This window comes from Notolepis coatsorum (assembly GCF_963971535.1).
Source record: "Notolepis coatsorum genome assembly, chromosome: 4".
NCBI lineage: Eukaryota > Metazoa > Chordata > Actinopteri > Aulopiformes > Paralepididae > Notolepis > Notolepis coatsorum.
In genome coordinates, this window is record NC_140168.1 from 139961903 (window position 1) to 139981928 (window position 20026).

Sequence of the window (20026 nt, forward strand, 5' to 3'; positions counted from 1 at the left end):
TCTCCCACTATTGAACTTGGGGGAGAAAGGTATGCTCTTGCTCCACCACTTTTTGATCATATGAAAAATATGATATATCCGCCCCCAATATATAAATCTAACCATAACTACGTTATGGTTAACTGAGTTTTATAGTGAAAAGAGCAGCTTTATTGGTCAAGATTGAAGGCTCTATATTGCAGGAAATTGCACGTACAGGTTCATTAAATTAAAAAAAAACCTGCCGTGGAGGCTTCCAAACCACCCCTTGCCTGCCATTTTTTTTTTAATTATAAAAAAAAAAAAAAAAAAAAGGGACCTATCTGGGCTAAGCCCCGGATCTCCTACAATCCTAACTCCGCCCCTGGTGGCAACCCTTTATCTCTTATGTGGAACGGTTGACTATGTCTCTCACCTCCTGTAACAATGACACTGTATAGTAACAACTCTGTAATATGAAGTGCTCTGTGATCTTTTTATTTTATTCTTATATATATATATATATATATATATTTTTTTTTTTATATTTTTGTGTTTTGTTTTGTTTTTGTTTTGTTTGTATGCGTATGTATGTTACATCTGTAGTGTCTACTGTAATGTCTAAAACCTACAACACTCACTCAGTCTTACTCTGTACCTCTCTGTTTCAGTAATGTTCTCATTCTAGCAGCCTCTATACATCCGTTTGTCCTGTTCTCATTCTAGCAGCCTCTATACCTCTGTTTCAGTCATGTTCTCATTCTAGCAGCCTCTATACATCTGTTTCAGTCCTGTTCTCATTCTAGCAGCCTCTGTACCTCTGTTTCAGTCCTGTTCTCATTCTAGCAGCCTCTATACCTCTCTGTTTCAGTCCTGTTCTCATTCTAGCAGCCTATATACCTCTCTGTTTCAGTCCTGTTCTCATTCTAGCAGCCTCTATAATCTATACCTCTCTGTTTCAGTCCTGTTCTCATTCTAGCAGCCTCTATACCTCTCTGTTTCAGTCCTGTTCTCATTCTACAGTAGCAGCCTCTATACCTCTGTTTCAGTCATGTTCTCGTTCTAGCAGCCTCTATACATCTGTTTCAGTCCTGTTCTCATTCTAGCAGCCTCTGTACCTCTGTTTCAGTCCTGTTCTCATTCTAGCAGCCTCTATACCTCTCTGTTTCAGTCCTGTTCTCATTCTAGCAGCCTCTATACCTCTCTGTTTCAGTCCTGTTCTCATTCTAGCAGCCTCTACACCTCTCTGTTTCAGTCCTGTTTTCATTCTAACAACCTCTATACACCTGTTTCAGTCCTGTTCTCATTCTAGCAGCCTCTATACCTCTCTGTTTCAGTCCTGTTCTCATTCTAGCAGCCTCTATACCTCTCTGTTTCAGTCCTGTTCTCATTCTAGCAGCCTCTATACATCTGTTTCAGTCCTGTTCTCATTCTAGGTCAAATATTTGGTAGAAAAGAGTAGATTTATGTGTGAGCCGCCATCTTGTACACTTACATTTGATCAACATATCTTCACACACACGTTACTAAATTTGGGGCGATTGTGGCTGCGATTCTGAATGTCTCATTTCAAAAGGGAGGGTTCTGAATTGCAGAAAAGGTGCAATGCACATTCAGTATTTAACATGTTCTCAGTGTTGGGACAACCCCTCATTCTGTAGAAACAATACAACACGCAGGAAAGGGCATTTTTCATCCCCTTTAAAGCTTTGATGGAACACCCGACACACAGCCAGGGCTGCATCGCCAGCAACCGGCCAGCAGGGGTCACTGTCCCAGCAGGAGGTCTGACATGGGAGTCAAAACAAACCACAGGCCACAAGCTGCTGCTCCACATCAAGCAACACTCTTAACATGTGTGACCGGGCCCAGCGGTAAGAGACTCATGTCTGGAAGTCTATATGTGACTGGGCCCAGCGGTAAGAGACTGATGTCTGGAAGTCTATATGTGACTGGGCCCAGCGGTAAGAGACTGATGTCTGGAAGTCTATATGTGACTGGGCCCAGCGGTAAGAGACTCATGTCTGGAAGTCTATATGTGACTGGGCCCAGCGGTAAGATACTGATGTCTGGAAGTCTATATGTGACTGGGCCCAGCGGTAAGAGACTCATGTCTGGAAGTCTACATGTGACTGGGCCCAGCGGTAAGAGACTCATGTCTGGAAGTCTATATGTGACTGGGCCCAGCGGTAAGAGACTGATGTCTGGAAGTCTATATGTGACTGGGACCAGCGGTAAAAGACTGATGTCTGGAAGTCTACATGTGACCAGCGGTAAGAGACTCATGTCTGGAAGTCTATATGTGACCCAGCGGTAAGAGACTGATGTCTGGAAGTCTACATGTGACTGGGCCCAGCGGTAAGAGACTCATGTCTGGAAGTCTATATGTGACTGGGGCCAGCGGTAAGAGACTGATGTCTGGAAGTCTACATGTGACTGGGCCCAGCGGTAAGAGACTCATGTCTGGAAGTCTATATGTGACTGGGCCCAGCGGTAAGAGACTGATGTCTGGAAGTCTATATGTGACTGGGCCCAGCGGTAAGAGACTGATGTCTGGAAGTCTATATGTGACCAGCGGTAAGAGACTCATGTCTGGAAGTCTATATGTGACCAGCGGTAAGAGAGTCATGTCTGGAAGTCTACATGTGACCAACGGTAAGAGACTGATGTCTGGAAGTCTATACGTGACTGGGCCCAGCGGTAAGAGACTGATGTCTGGAAGTCTACATGTGACTAGCGGTAAGAGACTGATGTCTGGAAGTCTACATGTGACCAGCGGTAAGAGACTCATGTCTGGAAGTCTATTATGTGAATGAAAATGAATGAAATGTTGTTGTTTTTGTGGGGGGTTTTCTTCAAAAAGGCAGTTTGTGACACCTAGTACCCGACTGCCAAGGTGTTAAAAATGCAGCCAAACGTTAGATTGGATTTGCTCTGTTTTTCTCTGCTCTGAGACTTGAGGTTTAACTAGATTAAAATATGCATATATGTTCCGTGTATATTTCAATGTATGACACATAATTTGAAAGCTTACATTGTGTACACTCTGTGGACTGTACACACTGCATATAATATATCTGTATATATCCCATACCTACTATTTTTTTTTTGTTTTTTTGGGGGGGCTTTCTGTATTTTTCACCCATACCAATTTAGTCGCCAATGAATGACGATCGCCGCGAGGGGACCTCAAGTTCAATTGTCAGATTTACCACAGCAGGAAATAGACCCGTTTTATTTATATATATATTTTTTTATATATTTTTTCCCCTCCTTTTTCCGATTTTTCTCCCATCCCACTGTTAGTCGTTATGCCAATTCCCAACCCCCTTCCTGGTTGTTGCGCACTTTCCCCTACTGTTGGTCCGAGAGGCCGGAGACTGTCACATGCTTCCCTCCGACGCATGTGCAGCCAGCCGGCAGCCAGCCTGGCCGCGCAGATTCTCACTGGGAGAGTGTAACGTGTGGGAGGCCGCACTACCTCTCTCCAGATCCTACCCTCGCTGAGCAGGTGCCCCGACCGAACTGTAGGGGTCGCTGTCCACAACGCCCAGGACCCACCTGCCAGCTTTCCCCACCCCCTAATACTGCCAATTGTATTAGTGTGAACGGCCAGCCAAGCTGGTGACAACGCCGGGAGCTGGATTCGAACACGCGAACCCAGCGTCTCCAGTGTTGGTGACGAACGCAATCTCCGCTACGCCACCTGACCGCCAATAGACCTGTTTTTTAAAGATGACACAAATATTTAGTCTAGAAGCAGACACAGAGGGTTACAATACGCAGTGGAAAAGTACGTTCATGAGATAAACATTTACAGAAAAGAAACTATTAGAATCGAGGCCAAATGCCATCACTCACAACTGAAAAGTGAGAAACCCCACAGGCTCTCTATCAATGTTGCTGATGACAACACCATCATGGAGCAGTGTTGTTCGTGTATTGCAGGGTAAGTAATTTCTAACACATTATTACCTTAGACTAGGGCTGGGCGATAAAACGATAACGATAACTATCGCGATAAATTATTTCCTCGAAATAAACATGAAACGTGGTCGCAAAGTTTCGATATATCGATTTTCCAAGCTTGGATATCAGCACACGCACTAACAACCAATCAGTGAAGGAGATGGCCGACAGTGAAGGAGACCCGCGGTGCACCTCTGGGTAGAGAGGTAGGACTCTAGTAGTAAACAAGGCTGGCTAGGATAACTAGCTTGCACGGCACTATTTTATATATTTACGTGCCGAGTATGTGTGTGGCGTGAATTCTGAGGCCACGTTTATAGTAGTGTGGGGTATACAGTGGACGTCGTTTCAATATATTGGGGCGGAAGAGAGTATTTTAGGGTAATATTTAGTACATTGTCTGTCATGAGATACTCCGCGTGTCGGCTAACTGCTAACGTGCGCGGACTGATGACGACATCAACATTTGCAGCAGCAAAACAAGTCTATTATATATATATATATGCTATTAATAGCCCGTCCATCGGCACCGGGCATAAGAAGTTAATTAAACTTGACATTATATCGACGATAATTATCGATATAGAGTTATATGAAAATAATTTTATAATTTTATCGCGATAACGTTTTTGGCCATATCGCCCAGCCCTACCTTAGACCTCCATGATTACTACTATTGCTGATACATTTTAGTTTAGTTTAGTGGTCCAACGCAGTATACCAGCTATCTCACTCACCCGGTATACTGAGTGGGTGGGGCAGGGCTAAAGTCAGGCAGACATTGGATTTGCATATGTCAAAGCCACTGTGTAGGCCAGTAGCTAGACCCGACAGCTGTGTCATTTATGTAATGTTAGTGATATTCAAGTAGCAGCTAGTAACAGCAGTGTTCTCAAACAGTCTATTTATTTTCTCCCCTTCTCATTTCTGTTGAAACCATAGGGCAACTGGTTACTGTTCACACATCATTGGGCTCATGTACAGTTTAGATATTTCTCGTGCCCAAAATGATGACACTGCCTCCTGTACAAGTCGGCCACAGCAGTGGCATAAACCCAGAGGGAAGAATAGCAGGCCAGCCTATAACCTCTGCAGTCGTGGCAAAAGCCAAACTCAACCGCAAACGGAGACCAGTGATCCCTACCTACACTCCTAACAGGTAGTTTCAAAGCACAATAAAAACAGATACATTTGGTAATAAAGGCAAAATGATGCTCCTTCACAGTTTATTGAAAAAAAAAAATAGCCTAGGCACAACATCCGATACATTTCTAACACAGTTAACAGTAACATGTATCTTTCTGCCTTTAGGAAAGAGGCAGGAATCAGTGAGGAAATATATGAGACAGAGGAATGAGAGGCACACCTATAAGCTACATCGTTAACCAGACCCCTATACTGGTAGCAGTACGTGGAAAGGACTACCCCATTGGTTGTGGCTTGAGCTATGAGGTAATGGTATTCTTGAGGATGCAAGGCTGGAAGTTAGACAGCATACTCACAACATACCAGATCTGGTTGATGTTTGTCAACCTTATGTTAGGGATCCTCTCTGACACACATTTTTATTTCTTTATCTTTGATATAGCACATTCAACATGTATCCTGTGTGCAGCCACTTTTTTTGTCAGGCAGACATCTGTAGAGGGCATCTGCATTTTTCCTCTGACGAAGGGTGGGATGTTTATTTCATGTCCAATTTCTTGTAGGTCATTTTCAATAAAAAATCCTTTATCTACCATAAGCCCATCCCCTTCCTGCAGATAGCCATGTTTAAGCACATTTTTCATTAGCTCAATAAAGTTGCTCTGCCTAACTATTTCTTTGTCAGACATAGATCCAGTGAAAAGAATTGAACAAAATATTACAGAACCTCGTGGATCACATGCTATGAGGGATCTCAATGTGTTTGCAGACTTGTAGGTTGAGTAACTTTGACTCTGCAATACAAGTGAAGTTGGGGTTTGAATTTTTAACTCTGTACAGTCTAATATTGACATCGTTGTAGGAAATTCCTCTGTACTTTCCTGGCATTTGTGCCATTATTATGTCTCTATGAGGCCATGCGGGTAGTTCCCCTAGAACTGTGAACATGTAGTCCACCCATGCGTTGAACAAAGTACCAACACTACGTTCATCAATCATAAATCTAAATGCCAAATCTTTTAAATCATGATTTTGTCTCAGTTTCATAAGAACAAGCAAGAGCTGCACATGCAGGGGCATTGTGTTAATTTGCCAATCACTTCTGCTACTGTATATGTCAATGGGACTGAAGTTTGCTATGCTGTTTCACTGCTAGGTATACTAAACACAGTACATAGATTGTTGAATTGATCATAAGTGAATCCAGTGGCATATTTGAAATAGGCGGCTCTGATGGCCTGGGGGAAGAAGCTGAGCCTAAGCCGCTCTGTCCTAGTAGCTGGGGTTCGCAGGCGTCTGCCTGACCTCAGCAGCTGGAACAGGCTGTTATTGGTCTTTCATTATCCTGCAGGCTCTGGATTTGCACCTCTTGTTGTATAGAACCTGCAGGGGAGGTAGTGCAATACCCGTGGTACGCTCGGCTTGAGCGCACCACTCTCTGTAGGGCCTTCTTGTCTTGTGCCATGCTGTTTCCATACCAGGCAGTGATGTTTCCGGTCAAGATGCTCTCTACAGCTCCTGAGTAGAAGGACTGGAGTATCTTCCCCGATCCCCGATGGGATCCTCTCCAGACATAGCCATACCAACACCACAGCACATCCAGAGCTTTGATCTGGAGGAAGCAAGACAACTACAACTGCAAACGACGGGACAGGCTGCATGTCCACCTTGGCACAAGGAGCGAGAGGGCAGGCTGACTGCATCAGAATTTGGCAAGATACTAAAGAGAAATAACATTTCAGATGCCTTCATACAGTCCACATATTACCCCAAGCCCTTCACTGCTACTGCAACAACCTATGGCTCTGCCAATGAGTCAAAGGCCAAGCAGTTACTTTTTACAAGAAGAGATATATATATTGAGAGTTCAGAGATATTCAGTTCATCAATGACATGATTGTAAAGCTGCACACATTCCATGATGCTCACTTTAGTCCAAAAACATAAATCAGACCTCTTTCATTGTTACTCATGTCTGTCTTGGGTTGACCTGTGTCGTCTCTGTGAGGGCAGTCACATCTCCAGCACACCTCATTCTGTGAAAAAAACACAAAAAGCTGAGTATTAGCTAAGCATAGACAGATAATAATAATAGTTCATTTATGGAGCATCTTTCATACATAAAATGCAGCTCAAAGTGGATTTTATTGACAACAAACATAACAACTTTGACAGATCAACATTTGTATTTGCCTTGTCAGGGATAAAACGAAAAGTCCAGGACTTATTTACATCGTTGTCCCTGTTGTTACTGGTTTCAAGTGGCACTATGTCATCTGAAGTGCATCGAGCATTCTTAGTGCATGTAGTAGTATTCATGTTTCAGTTCATTCATGTTCATGTTCATTCATGTTTCATTTTTTTTTTTTTATAAAAAAAAAAGCATCATTCATGCTCATTGGTGCATTAAAAACAATTATTTTCATCAACAAAGTGCATAGAGACATTACTCATCGTTCACCAGACGTTCCTCCGGTGGTTATACCAAGTTTGTCCTCCCTGCTTAGCCTTATTTTTGAATCCATTAATATGGATTCTGTCTTGTTGCCTAGATGCAGTGACAACCTGTTGTCTGTTAGCCAGTTCTTTATACTATCAATGGTGGTCACTACATTAAATCTATAACTATAACTGTCCTTGTTGGTCATCATTTCCACTGTTATGCACCTGGCTGACTGGAACGTTACCTTTTTTTGGGTGAGGGTCTGTGTCTTTTCGGAGCAGACACGAGAGCCCGGATGGGATCTGGATTTTCCAGAGTTGGCTTCCCATCTCTGAAGTGCTTTGGGGTGAAAAGACAGTTAGCAAAAGTTAGCTAAAAACACCAGCTAACTAGCGAGGACGAAAAGTCAGAAAGCAAACAAGTTGGCAGCTAACGTTAGCTAGCTGGGCTAGATATACGCTAGCTAGTTGGCAGTCAAAGTCAAATGTTAGCAAACTAATAGTTTGGTCTACGTTTCTAATACATGCCGTCAAATATGTCTTTATGAATTGACCTTACCTTTGAGCAAACATAAGTGTCCTTGGAAATGGTCTTCACATTCAGTTGAGTATGTGGTCGACGACACAGTAGAATCCACCGCTTGCATTTCTCGAGTTTTCTTTTGGGCTTCGGAAAAAGGTACAAAATATACTCCTCCATCCAGTCTTTCAGGGTACCTGGTGTCCGAATTACAGGTACCCCACGCACAGCGTTTCACCATCAGATATTAGGTAGATAATAACATAGAAACTGAACTCTTCACAGTGGTTTCGATCACAGACGTTTGGTTTGATGCGCCCTACAAATGGCTTTTCTGTTGTCCGACTTTTCTGCCAGCGAGGATTTTCTGTGATATGATTGGACAAATTCTATTTGGGGCGTGGTTTAGCGACAGGTCTATTGTGTTAGTGGGGACGACTGACCAAGCCGGAGGTACCGCTGACAGCTGGATTCGATCCCAGAGTCTCTGCAGTGGTAGCAGAGTGCTTAGTCAGCTGCGCTACCCAGCCGCGCCTCCCATACCTACTCTTATTAGTTATACAACTGGCCAGTATGGCGCATTACCGTAGTGTATTTATACCTGTATCACTGTACATAATAATACTGTACATCAGATTAGCATATTTTCTCAGTAGCTTTGTTATATATATATATATATTCCATTTAATCACTTGTTACACTGTATATCGTTATGCACTTTACTGTTACCTTGTACTCTGGTTAAATACCCACTTATTTTTGTTGTGCTGTACTTGTAATGTACTTGTGCTGTACGATGACAATACAAATCACATTTCAGTTGATATGGAGTGCAGTTTGAGAACAGTAGCTAAAGCCAGAGACGTCGGCTGAAAGACATTCATTGATGACAAAGAAGCAGTCACTGCGTTTTCCCACAACAAGGCCGTCAAGCTTTTGAGGGGAAACCATTGATTTCCCAGGACGGCTGCTGCAGCCTAGTATAACCCTTTCACTGCCGCACTACCAAAACGGTTAACCCTTTCACTGCGACAATTCACAGAAGGTTAACCCTTGCACTGCCACACAACAGCCGGTTAACCCTTTCACTGCCACACGACAGAAGGTTAACCCTTTACTAGTAAGGGTTAACCTTCTGTCGTGTGGCAGTGAAAGGGTTAAGGTAGTATACTCTATCTGCAGTAAAGCTACAGTAGCGGTACAGTAGAGCTACAGTAGAGGTACAGTATAGCTACAGTAGAAGTACAGTATACTACAGTAGATGTACAGTAGAAGTACAGTAGATGTACAGTAGATGTACAGTAGATATACAGTAGATGTACAGTAGACATACAGTAGAGGTACAGTAGATGTACAGTATAGCTACAGTAGAAGTACAGTAGATCTACAGTAGAGGCACAGTATAGGTACAGTAGCAGTACAGTAGACTACAGTAGATGTACAGTAGATATACAGTAGATGTACAGTATAAGTACAGTAGTGTTACAGTATAGCTACAGTAGAAGTACAGTATACTACAGTAGATGTACAGTAGATATACAGTAGAGGTACAGTAGAAGTACAGTAGACTACAGTAGAGCTACAGTATATGTACAGTAGAGGTACATTAGACTACGATAGAGGTACAGTAGAGCTACAGTAGAGGTACATTAGAGCTACAGTAGAAGTACAGTAGACTACAGTAGAGCTACAGTAGAGGTACATTAGAGCTACAGTAGAAGTACAGTAGAGCTACAGTAGAAGTACAGTAGACTACAGTAGATGTACAGTATAGCTACAGTAGACTACAGTAGAGGTACAGTAGCGGTACAGTAGATGTACAGTAGACTACAGTCGAGATACAGTAGAGGTACAGTAGAGGTACAGTAGACTACAATAGAGATACAGTAGAGCTACCAGTAGAGGTACAGTATAGGTACAGTAAATGTACAGTAGATGTACAGTAGATGTACAGTCGACTACAGTAGAGCTACAGTAGAGGTACAGTCAACTACAGTAGAGGTACAGTAGAAGTTCAGTAGAGGTACAGTAGAGGTACAGTAGACTACAGTAGATGTACAGTAGATGTACAGTAGAGCTACAGTAGAGCTACAGTAGAGCTACAGTAGAGGTACAGTAGCCAGCTACAGTAGACTACAGTAGAGCTACAGTATAGGTACAGTAGCCAGCTACAGTAGACTACAGTAGAGGTACAGTAGAGGCACAGTATATGTACAGTCGACTACAGTAGAGGTACAGTCGAGCTACAGTATCGGTACATTCAATGTACAGTAGAGGTACAGTAGAGCTACAGTATAGGTACAGTAGAGGTACAGTAAAGTACAGTATAGCTACAGTAGAGTACAGTAGATGTACAGTCGAGCTACAGTAGAGCTACAGTAGAGGTACAGTATATGTACATTAAAGGTACAGTAGAGCTACAGTATAGGTACAGTAGAGCTACAGTAGAGCTACAGTAGAGGTACAGTAGAATTACAGTAGATGTACAGTAGATGTACAGTAGAGCTACAGTATATGTACAGTAGAGCTACAGTAGATGTACAGTATAGGTACATTAGATGTACAGTATAGGTACAGTATATGTACATTATAGGTACAGTAGAGGTACAGTATATGTACAGTAGAGTACAGTAGAACTACAGTAGAGCTACAGTAGAGGTACAGTAGAGACATACTTGCTTCTCCCTCCAGAGCAGGACTCCTTCCTCGATCAACTGCTGCTTCAGCCGGAGCCCCTCGTCCAGCGTCCTCATCTGACCCTCCACCTCTGCTCGCTCCCTCTGGCCTAGAGTCCTGGTGGAGAGAGAGAGAGGGGGGGGGGAGAGAGAGGGGGGAGGGAGAGAGGGGGGAGAGAGAGAGAGAGAGGGAGGGGGGTGAGGGAGAGAGAGAGAGAGAGGGGGGGTAGAGATAGAGAGAGAGGGAGGGGGGTGAGGGAGAGAGAGAGAGAGAGGGGGGGTAGAGATAGAGAGAGAGGGAGGGAGGGGGGGTGAGGGAGAGAGAGAGAGATAGAGAGAGAGGGGGGGAGGGGGGAGAGAGAGGGGGGAGGGAGAGAGGGGGGAGAGAGAGAGAGATAGAGAGAGAGAGAGAGAGGGGGGGAGGGAGAGGGGGGGAGAGAGAGAGAGAGGGAGAGAGAGGGAGGGGTGAGGGGGAGAGAGAGAGGTGAGGGGGGGAGAGAGAGGGGAGGGGTGAGAGGGAGAGAGGGAGGGGTGAGGGGGAGAGATAGGTGAGGGGGGGAGAGGGGAGGGAGGGAGAGAGAGAGGGGAGGGGGGGAGAGAGAGGGAGAGAGAGAGGGGGGGAGGGGGAGGGAGAAGGAGAGAGAGAGAGAGAGAGAGAGAGAGAGAGAGAGAGAGAGAGAGAGAGAGAGAGAGAGAGAGGGGGGGTGAGGGGGAGAGAGAGACAGAAAAAAAAATAGTCTTAAGTAGGGATGTCCAAAATTATCGGCCTACCGATATTGTAACTGAGGGGTACAATTCCCTGACTGTATTAATCAAGTATGGTATCATTAAACCACTACCGTCTTATGTACATTATTCTGGCCATACCGTACACAAGTATATGATGAGAACTCCTCCACAATGATACGGTTTCCACACAAATACTCGTTTAGAAGAATATTTATTACAGCAAGAATAGGATATATAACAATACTTTACTTCGGGTGCGCTTATAAGGCAAAGAATGTGCGTAAGCAAATCAATAATGAATATTAAGAATTATATCTATGGTACTCTGGGAAGGGGGTTTACTACCGGTTGTAAGCCAGCAGGGGGAGGCAATGCTCTATGCAAAGTCAATGGGTCCACGGAGGCGATATTACTCCCTGTGTCAGCGGACGGGAGGCAGCCGCTGTGCTCTTAGTGTGCAGCAGCACAGGTGTAAGCCGTGGAGCCTCTGCTCCAACAGAGACAGGCTCGAGTGATGTCCTCACGGGCATGTGTAGATCCCACAGCAGTGGGTGTAGACGGTTATTCTCCTGGTCCAACAGCCTGGTCAAAGCAATGAAGAATAATAGTAATCCTGCCGGAAAGTGGCTCTGCAATCACCGGTGTAGATATCCTCCGGTGCGCGGTGGTTCACAGTTGAACTTGACATTAATACTATCCTATTCGCACGCGGCAATAAGTGCTCTATTTAGACACACAATTACTCACTTCACGTGGTCTTTGACTCGTAATGAAGGCTTTTACTAGCAAGGAGCGAACGATACGTTGAACAAACGTATTAGGATAACACGACTCTATTTTGGGGCAATACGGGCCCACTTCACCGCACGTTGCATAGTGGGTGAGGCGTCACTTGGGTAACTGAACTGAACAAGACTGAACTTCAACTCGAACTGAAAAGGGAAGTTCTGGTATTCGCCTGCGCCATATTTATATGTACGGGGAATAATCTAGTGCCAGCCTCCTCACTGTCTCGTAGCCCTGGGCAGAAGCGGGCATGTTGAGACAAGTCGTGTCGGTAGCTTTCAACTTGACTCTAGGGGTAAGACACTGGCGCTGATGGCACGCCATCCAATAGGAGAATGAAATATTATGGTCTGTACTACTAGGTTAAAGGGACATTCCGTGTATATGTACAAAGAATATACAAGGGATATCAAACGATATATAAATATTATGCAATATATATCAATCAATAAATACATATATTCGGTTTAATCTGACCCTTTGTAACAGCCGCCCCCTAATTAGTCCCACCTAATTAGCTAAGCAGAGACAGATTAACCGCACTGTCCACTACTCAATGTCCGTTGTGAGGGTAGGCAGGTCACAAAGTCAGGGGTCATGGTCGTCATTAAGCGAGTCGGGGAGCCTTGGCGACTCTATCAGCCTCGCCACGGGTCGGTTGTAGGTCCGCCCTTGGCCGAGCACTTCTGCTACTCTGACCTTCCCGTCGGCACCAGTGGTCACTTTGCTTACGCGGCCGGCCGGCCACGCAGCTCGGGGTAGTGACTGGTCTATGGTCATGACGACTGGACGGGATGAAGGGGGGCTTAGGAGGGAGCGGGCCTGAGACTGCTTTGATCTGTGCTTGGCTGTGCCTCCTCCTCCTCCGTCTGTTTCTCTTGTTTGCTCTGTACCCCGTCTGAGGAGGGGCCGGTCCCGGCCGCCCCGTCAAGGAGTCGCTTGGGGTGCTGGGTTCGAGGTCAGCTACGTCTGGAGCGCAGCTGAGGGGGGTGGAGTTCCGAACTCCCTCTGGTACCCACGGTTCTCTCACGGGCCTCTCGCTTAATGTCAATAGCCTCTGCTGTACGGGGGAGAGGCCGGTGTCGCTCGCCTCTGTGTGTAGGCAGCGTGTAGACGTGGGTTGACTGTCAAGTCCGTAGAGGGGGCCCTGGAGCGTCCATCCCAGTCGGGTCTGAACCGCGACTGGGCATCCTTTGGGTCCGACGTGGGCCGCCTCAATTGGGAGAATGAGGTCCGCGTGGTCGGAGCCGATGAGCAGGGTCGGTGTGGCGCCGTCGATAAGCGGTATAGGTAGTTGACGTAGGTGCACATACTTAGCCATCAGCTGCGGGATGGGGTAGGTGTACTGAGACAAGCCTATGTCGTGGCTGGTGAAGACGTTGGTTATACTATACTGCTTCTCGGGCTGGTCCACCGCTGCTATCTTGAAGGAGACCTTTTCACCTTTTATGGTCTTCTGGTCCCTTCTGATGGTGCGTATGGTCATGGTATCTTTGACACCCCGCAGGCCCAACTGGGCTGCTGCGGAAGCGAGGAGGAGAGTCTTTTCAGACCCATCGTCCAGGACGGCGTAAGTGTCCAGGACCTTGTCCTCGTAGCTCAGGAGCACTCTGACCACTTTGAGGAGCACACGGGGGGTCCCGCTATGCTGGTCAATGTGGAGCACTCCTGTTGGTTGGTTGCCTTGGACCTTCTGGTGGGCTCCGCACCGTGCTGCGCGGTAAGCGGCGCCCGCCTGGGCCGCCCCTGCGTGGTAAGCGGCGCCCGCCTGGGCCGCCTCACGCCACTGGTCCACTTGGACGGGGTTCAGTGTCTTATATTCGGCGCACTGTGCCAGCCAGTGTCCGCCGTCGCAGTAGGTACAGTAGGGAGCGGTCTGGTGGCTCTTCGGTGCTGGTGCCACCGCCTCGGCATGGTACATCACCGCGACAGGCCCACTCTGTTGTCCTGGCTGACGCCTGTTGATGTCATGCAGGACCTCCAAGTGGGTGCCACCGCACCTGCTGCACTTCTTCTTCAAGCGGCACTCAGCTGCTAGGTGGCTGCGCGCGCAGCGGAAGCAGCGGCGGTGGTCCTTGGTCCACTGACTCACCTCGTCCGTGGTCAGCTTACCGAAAGTGTCGCATTGGTACAGCCGATGTTCTCCCTCACAGTACTGGCACTCAATCTTCCACTGGTCCTCTTTCGTCGAGGGGGTGTGGTGGTTCTTGTGCTGCGGTACTGATTCGGCTTGGTGCATAACGGTCACCAACCGGCGGTTATCAGTTTGTCCCCGAGGTCCGAGTCTTGGGCTTGGTCCACTCCATACGAACGTGTCGAGTCGTAGGCTACTGACCTCCCTGGCGAGGAACTCAGATAGGTCTAGGAGGGATGCCTCTGGACCGTTGGGGTCGCGGTAGTCTCTCTGCCGCCTGAAGCGCTCTTGTCGGGCGGGAGGGAGCTTCTCTAATATCCTCTCTACATTAGAGTTAGCGTACAGTTCATAGATACCCTTTTCCTTTTGGGACCCCAGCATCCCTACCAGGGACTGTACCTTGATAGACAGGTCATATAATGCTCTGTTGTCTCTGGCTGGGGGGAGACGGTCAATGTCTCTTATCTCCTGTATCACATAGTCCCATACGCGTCCATAACGTTGGTCGAGTGCTGCTAGAGCCGCTGTGTATGGGGTAGTAGAGTTGGCATAGGCCAGCGCTATATTGTGCGCTCGGGGCACCTTGAGGTGCTTCAGTAGGATCGCATACTTGTACGGTTCGTCAGCTACATCTGACAACATTGTCTCTAAGCACATTCGTAGCTCTGTGTACTGTGCTCTGTTCTCATGGGTGAAGTCCGGGATGGTCGGTGTGCCAAGGTACGATGCCATGGATGACTGGCACATCGGTGAGCGTTGGGGAAGAGGCCTCCTAGGCGAGTCTCCCCGTGCGTGTCGTCTTGGGCTGGTACTTGGTGGGTACCGAAGGTCGGGTACCCAGGTGCTGTTCCTCGGGGCTGACGGTGCGTCAAACTCACCCGTGAGTTGAGTCGGGGGTTTGTAGCGCAGGGCCTCGGGGCTAACTTCTGGGCTGTACTGGACCTCCTGGTCCAGAGTATGTTGCTGCTGGTCGGGGCTGTACTGGGCCTCCTGGGCCAGAGTACGTTGCTGCTGGTCGGCTTGACATTCCTCCTCTTCCTCCTCCTCTCCCTCTGCTAGGACTTGGAGTCTTCTGTTCAGTCTCTCGGCGTGGTCCGGTTCTTCCCGGTTGCTGGGTCTCGTATGGACCGGCCGGGGAGGGGGTTCGGAGACGTGGACAGGATCCTCCTGTTGGCGGGGTCCCGGGTCGCTTCGTCGGGTAGGGGAATGTGTCCTAGACCCATGTCTTGACGATCTCTGAGAGCTCCGTGCGGAGTGAGGGGGTGTCGCCATGGCAACCAGTTTGTCCATCAGCTCCGCCTGCAGCCGGTCGCGCTCTGCCTCGCGCTGGGCATGGGCTGCGTCGCGCGCTGCTTCGCGCTGGGCATTGGCGGCGTCGCGCTGCGCATTGGCGCTGGCCTGGGCGTCGTCGCGCTGTGCGTTGGCGGCGTCGCGCTGGGCATTGGCGCTGGCATGGGCGGCGTGGAGCTGTGCATTTGCGACGTCGCGCTGTGCATTGGCGGCGGCGTGCTGCGCATCGGCGCGGCTTCTCTCAATGTTCTCTTCTGTCTGGAGGCGTCTGGTCTCCAGTCTTATGCGGTCATCTTCACTCCTTTGTTGCGCCTGGAAGCGCTCTCGCTCGCCTGCAAAATGTTCGCGCTCGCGCGTCTGTTGCGCTTGAAGTCGATCGCGTTCGGTGGAGGCTGCCAGGGTGGCGATGAGTGCTTGCGCCAGCATCTTGTCCGCCTCGCTGGGGGAAGACGCCGTTCGGGGCGATCGGCTCCCGGCATTACTCGTTGGAGATGCGTTCTCCTGCGGGGAGTCCTGGAGCTCTATCTCCTGGGCGCTCTCCTCTTCTTGTACCGGGCAGAGTTCCATCTCTGGAGGGTTGTCTTTCTCCTGGAGCTCTCCGGGGACTACCTCGTCGACGTTGTCTGGGGATAAAGTCGTGTCAGTTCCCTCCTGGTCCCCACCGTGAGCTTGGTCAGTTACATTAGAACCCACTAGGGCCTCTGTTGGCGGGGTAGCCTGGTTGATAGGGTCGGACATAATTTTACTATCCGCTTTAGTTATTTTATCCGTATTTAATTTCCCTTTAAAGCTAGGTATTGGACTGACAGCGTATGCCTCTAGATAGGGAGGTGGCTGCCGTCTGCGCTGCGGGCGATCTAGCTTAGGAGAACCGTTTGTGGAGTGTTCGTCATCGGCCATGTCAATATTAATATTATATTAATATTACGCTAATTATTATCCGGCTCGAAGGACCAATTGTAACTGAGGGGTACAATTCCCTGACTGTATTAATCAAGTATGGTATCATTAAACCACTACCGTCTTATGTACATTATTCTGGCCATACCGTACACAAGTATATGATGAGAACTCCTCCACAATGATACGGTTTCCACACAAATACTCGTTTAGAAGAATATTTATTACAGCAAGAATAGGATATATATAAATACTTTACTTCGGGTGCGCTTATAAGGCAAAGAATGTGCGTAAGCAAATCAATAATGAATATTAAGAATTATATCTATGGTACTCTGGGAAGGGGGTTTACTACCGGTTGTAAGCCAGCAGGGGGAGGCAATGCTCTATGCAAAGTCAATGGGTCCACGGAGGCGATATTACTCCCTGTGTCAGCGGACGGGAGGCAGCCGCTGTGCTCTCAGTGTGCAGCAGCACAGGTGTAAGCCGTGGAGCCTCTGCTCCAACAGAGACGGGCTCGAGTGATGTCCTCACGGGCATGTGTAGATCCCACAGCAGTGGGTGTAGACGGTTATTCTCCTGGTCCAACAGCCTGGTCAAAGCAATGAAGAATAATAGTAATCCTGCCGGAAAGTGGCTCTGCAATCACCGGTGTAGATATCCTCCGGTGCGCGGTGGTTCACAGTTGAACTTGACGTTAATACTATCCTATTCGCACGCGGCAATAAGTGCTCTATTTAGACACACAATTACTCACTTCACGTGGTCTTTGACTCGTAATGAAGGCTTTTACTAGCAAGGAGCGAACGATACGTTGAACAAACGTATTAGGATAACACGACTCTATTTTGGGGCAATACGGGCCCACTTCACCGCACGTTGCATAGTGGGTGAGGCGTCACTTGGGTAACTGAACTGAACAAGACTGAACTTCAACTCGAACTGAAAAGGGAAGTTCTGGTATTCGCCTGCGCCATATTTATATGTACGGGGAATAATCTAGTGCCAGCCTCCTCACTGTCTCGTAGCCCTGGGCAGAAGCGGGCATGTTGAGACAAGTCGTGTCGGTAGCTTTCAACTTGACTCTAGGGGTAAGACACTGGCGCTGATGGCACGCCATCCAATAGGAGAATGAAATATTATGGTCTGTACTACTAGGTTAAAGGGACATTCCGTGTATATGTACAAAGAATATACAAGGGATATCAAACGATATATAAATATTATGCAATATATATCAATCAATAAATACATATATTCGGTTTAATCTGACCCTTTGTAACAGATATTATCGGCTGATATCGGCATTAAAATGTGATATCGGAAAATATCGGTATCGGTTTTCAAACAAAATAATTTATTTTTTTTTTACATTTCTATAACCTTTATTTACCCAGGCAAGCAAGTAAGAGCACATTCTGATTTTATTTATTGTCAAAAGAGATATGTAATGTTAATTACCTGAAATTATTCAATTTTTTTGGGGGGGGGAAACCCTGCATATATCGGTATCGGTTGATATCGGTATCGGAAATTAAGAGTTGGACAATATTGGTATATCGGTATCGGTAAAAAAGCCAATATCGAGCATCCCTAGTTTTAAGCATAATATGCTTAAAAAACCACATTTTCAACAATACTAAACAACATGGCCCCCCTAAGAACCACCAGGGTAAAAAATCGCGCTGAGCCGTGGATGCACACTTAAATACTGACCGCTATGAAAGCCAGAGACAAAAAATGCTCTGAGTTTCGTAAAAGTCAGTCAAAGCTTACCAAAAGCACGAGCAGTGAACTCCAAGCCCACGTGACTGAACTCAAACTAGAAAGAAACAGACTAAGAAATTACGTAAACTCCATGATTAGAACTGCTAAAAAAATGTCATCAATGACAAAACTGAGGAAAACAAAAACAAACCACGTGAACTTTGGAAATTACTCAATAATCAACTAGGCTGCAGTAAAAAACTTAAAACCAGATTCTCAAACATAAACATAAAGACAAACAACACGCTCATCACAGACAAGCTGGATGTAGCCAATTACTTAAACACTTTCTTCACAAACATAGCCACAACACTGGTAGACAAACTACCCTCCCACTCAGGGCAGTATGGGGTAGAACACATAGTAGCATACTACAAGAACCTAGGGGTCCACAAAGACGACTTCAAACTGGAAATGGTAACAACAGATGAGGTACTCAAAAAACTGAGCGCCCTCCAACCGAACAAGGCCACTGGCCATGACAACATCCCCTCCAAATTCCTCAGAAACTCAGCAGCCGCCATCACCCCAGTAATCACACGCATAATAAACCTCTCCATAAAACAGGGACACGTCCCCAAGGACTTCAAAATTGCGAGAGTAACACCCCTGCACAAAAAGGGCAGCAAATTAGACCCAGGCAACTACCGCCCTGTTTCTATCCTTACCTCCATCTCGAAAGTCATGGAAAAAATAGTATACGAACAGGTAGAAAAGTACCTCACGGAAAAAAATCTAATCTACGAATTCCAATCTGGCTTCAGAACATCCCACTCCACTGACACATGCCTTCTCTATTTGAACAACCACATCAAACAAGAGGTGGACGCGGGTAAATACTGCGGCATGGTCATGCTGGACCTACAAAAGGCCTTCGACACTGTCAATCACACCATTCTGATTGACAAGCTAAAAGCAATTGGTGTTGATAGTCTATCAGTGAGCTGGATACAATCCTACCTGGAGGGGAGAGAACAGATGGTGGAGGTAAACGGTACCCTATCCCCCCCCCTCCCAGTGAGCTGTGGTGTTCCACAAGGAAGCATACTAGGACCGCTACTGTTCCTAATTTATGCAAATGACATGTCATCAGCTTGTGACTGCAACTTGTTCCTGTTTGCGGATGACTCAGCCCTGCTGGTCTCTGACAAGAACAAGTTACAGGTTGAAAAAACCCTCAGCTCGGAACTAGGCAAAATCTGCATGGCTCGCCGATAACAAACTATCATTACACATGGGCAAAACAGAGTCCATTCTCTTCGGTTCAAATAACAAACTCAGCAAGACCGACGGCTTCTCAGTTACAGTGGGTGACAATATTGTCACAAGGAAAGATGAAATTACCTACCTGGGTTCCATCCTAGAGGCTAATCTTTCCTGTGACAAAATGGCATCCAATGTAATAAAAAAAGTCAACCAACAAACTCGATTCTTGTACCGGATCTCCTCACTGGTACCAAAGCACCTCAAAGGCACTAAAAACTAAATTACAAACATCTCAAATTATTAGTGAGAAATAATGCAACCTACGTTTCATGTTCTAATCAAGATGTCCGCCCCCCGGGCCGGCAGACTCTCCGCTGACATTTAGATACGTCGAGAACATTTCAATAACTTAACAAACTATTTCCGAGCGGTTCTGCGGCGCAAAGGGGGTTCATTTTTTCAGAAGACATTTGAGATACAAACGCACGCAAGCTTCTTAGATAC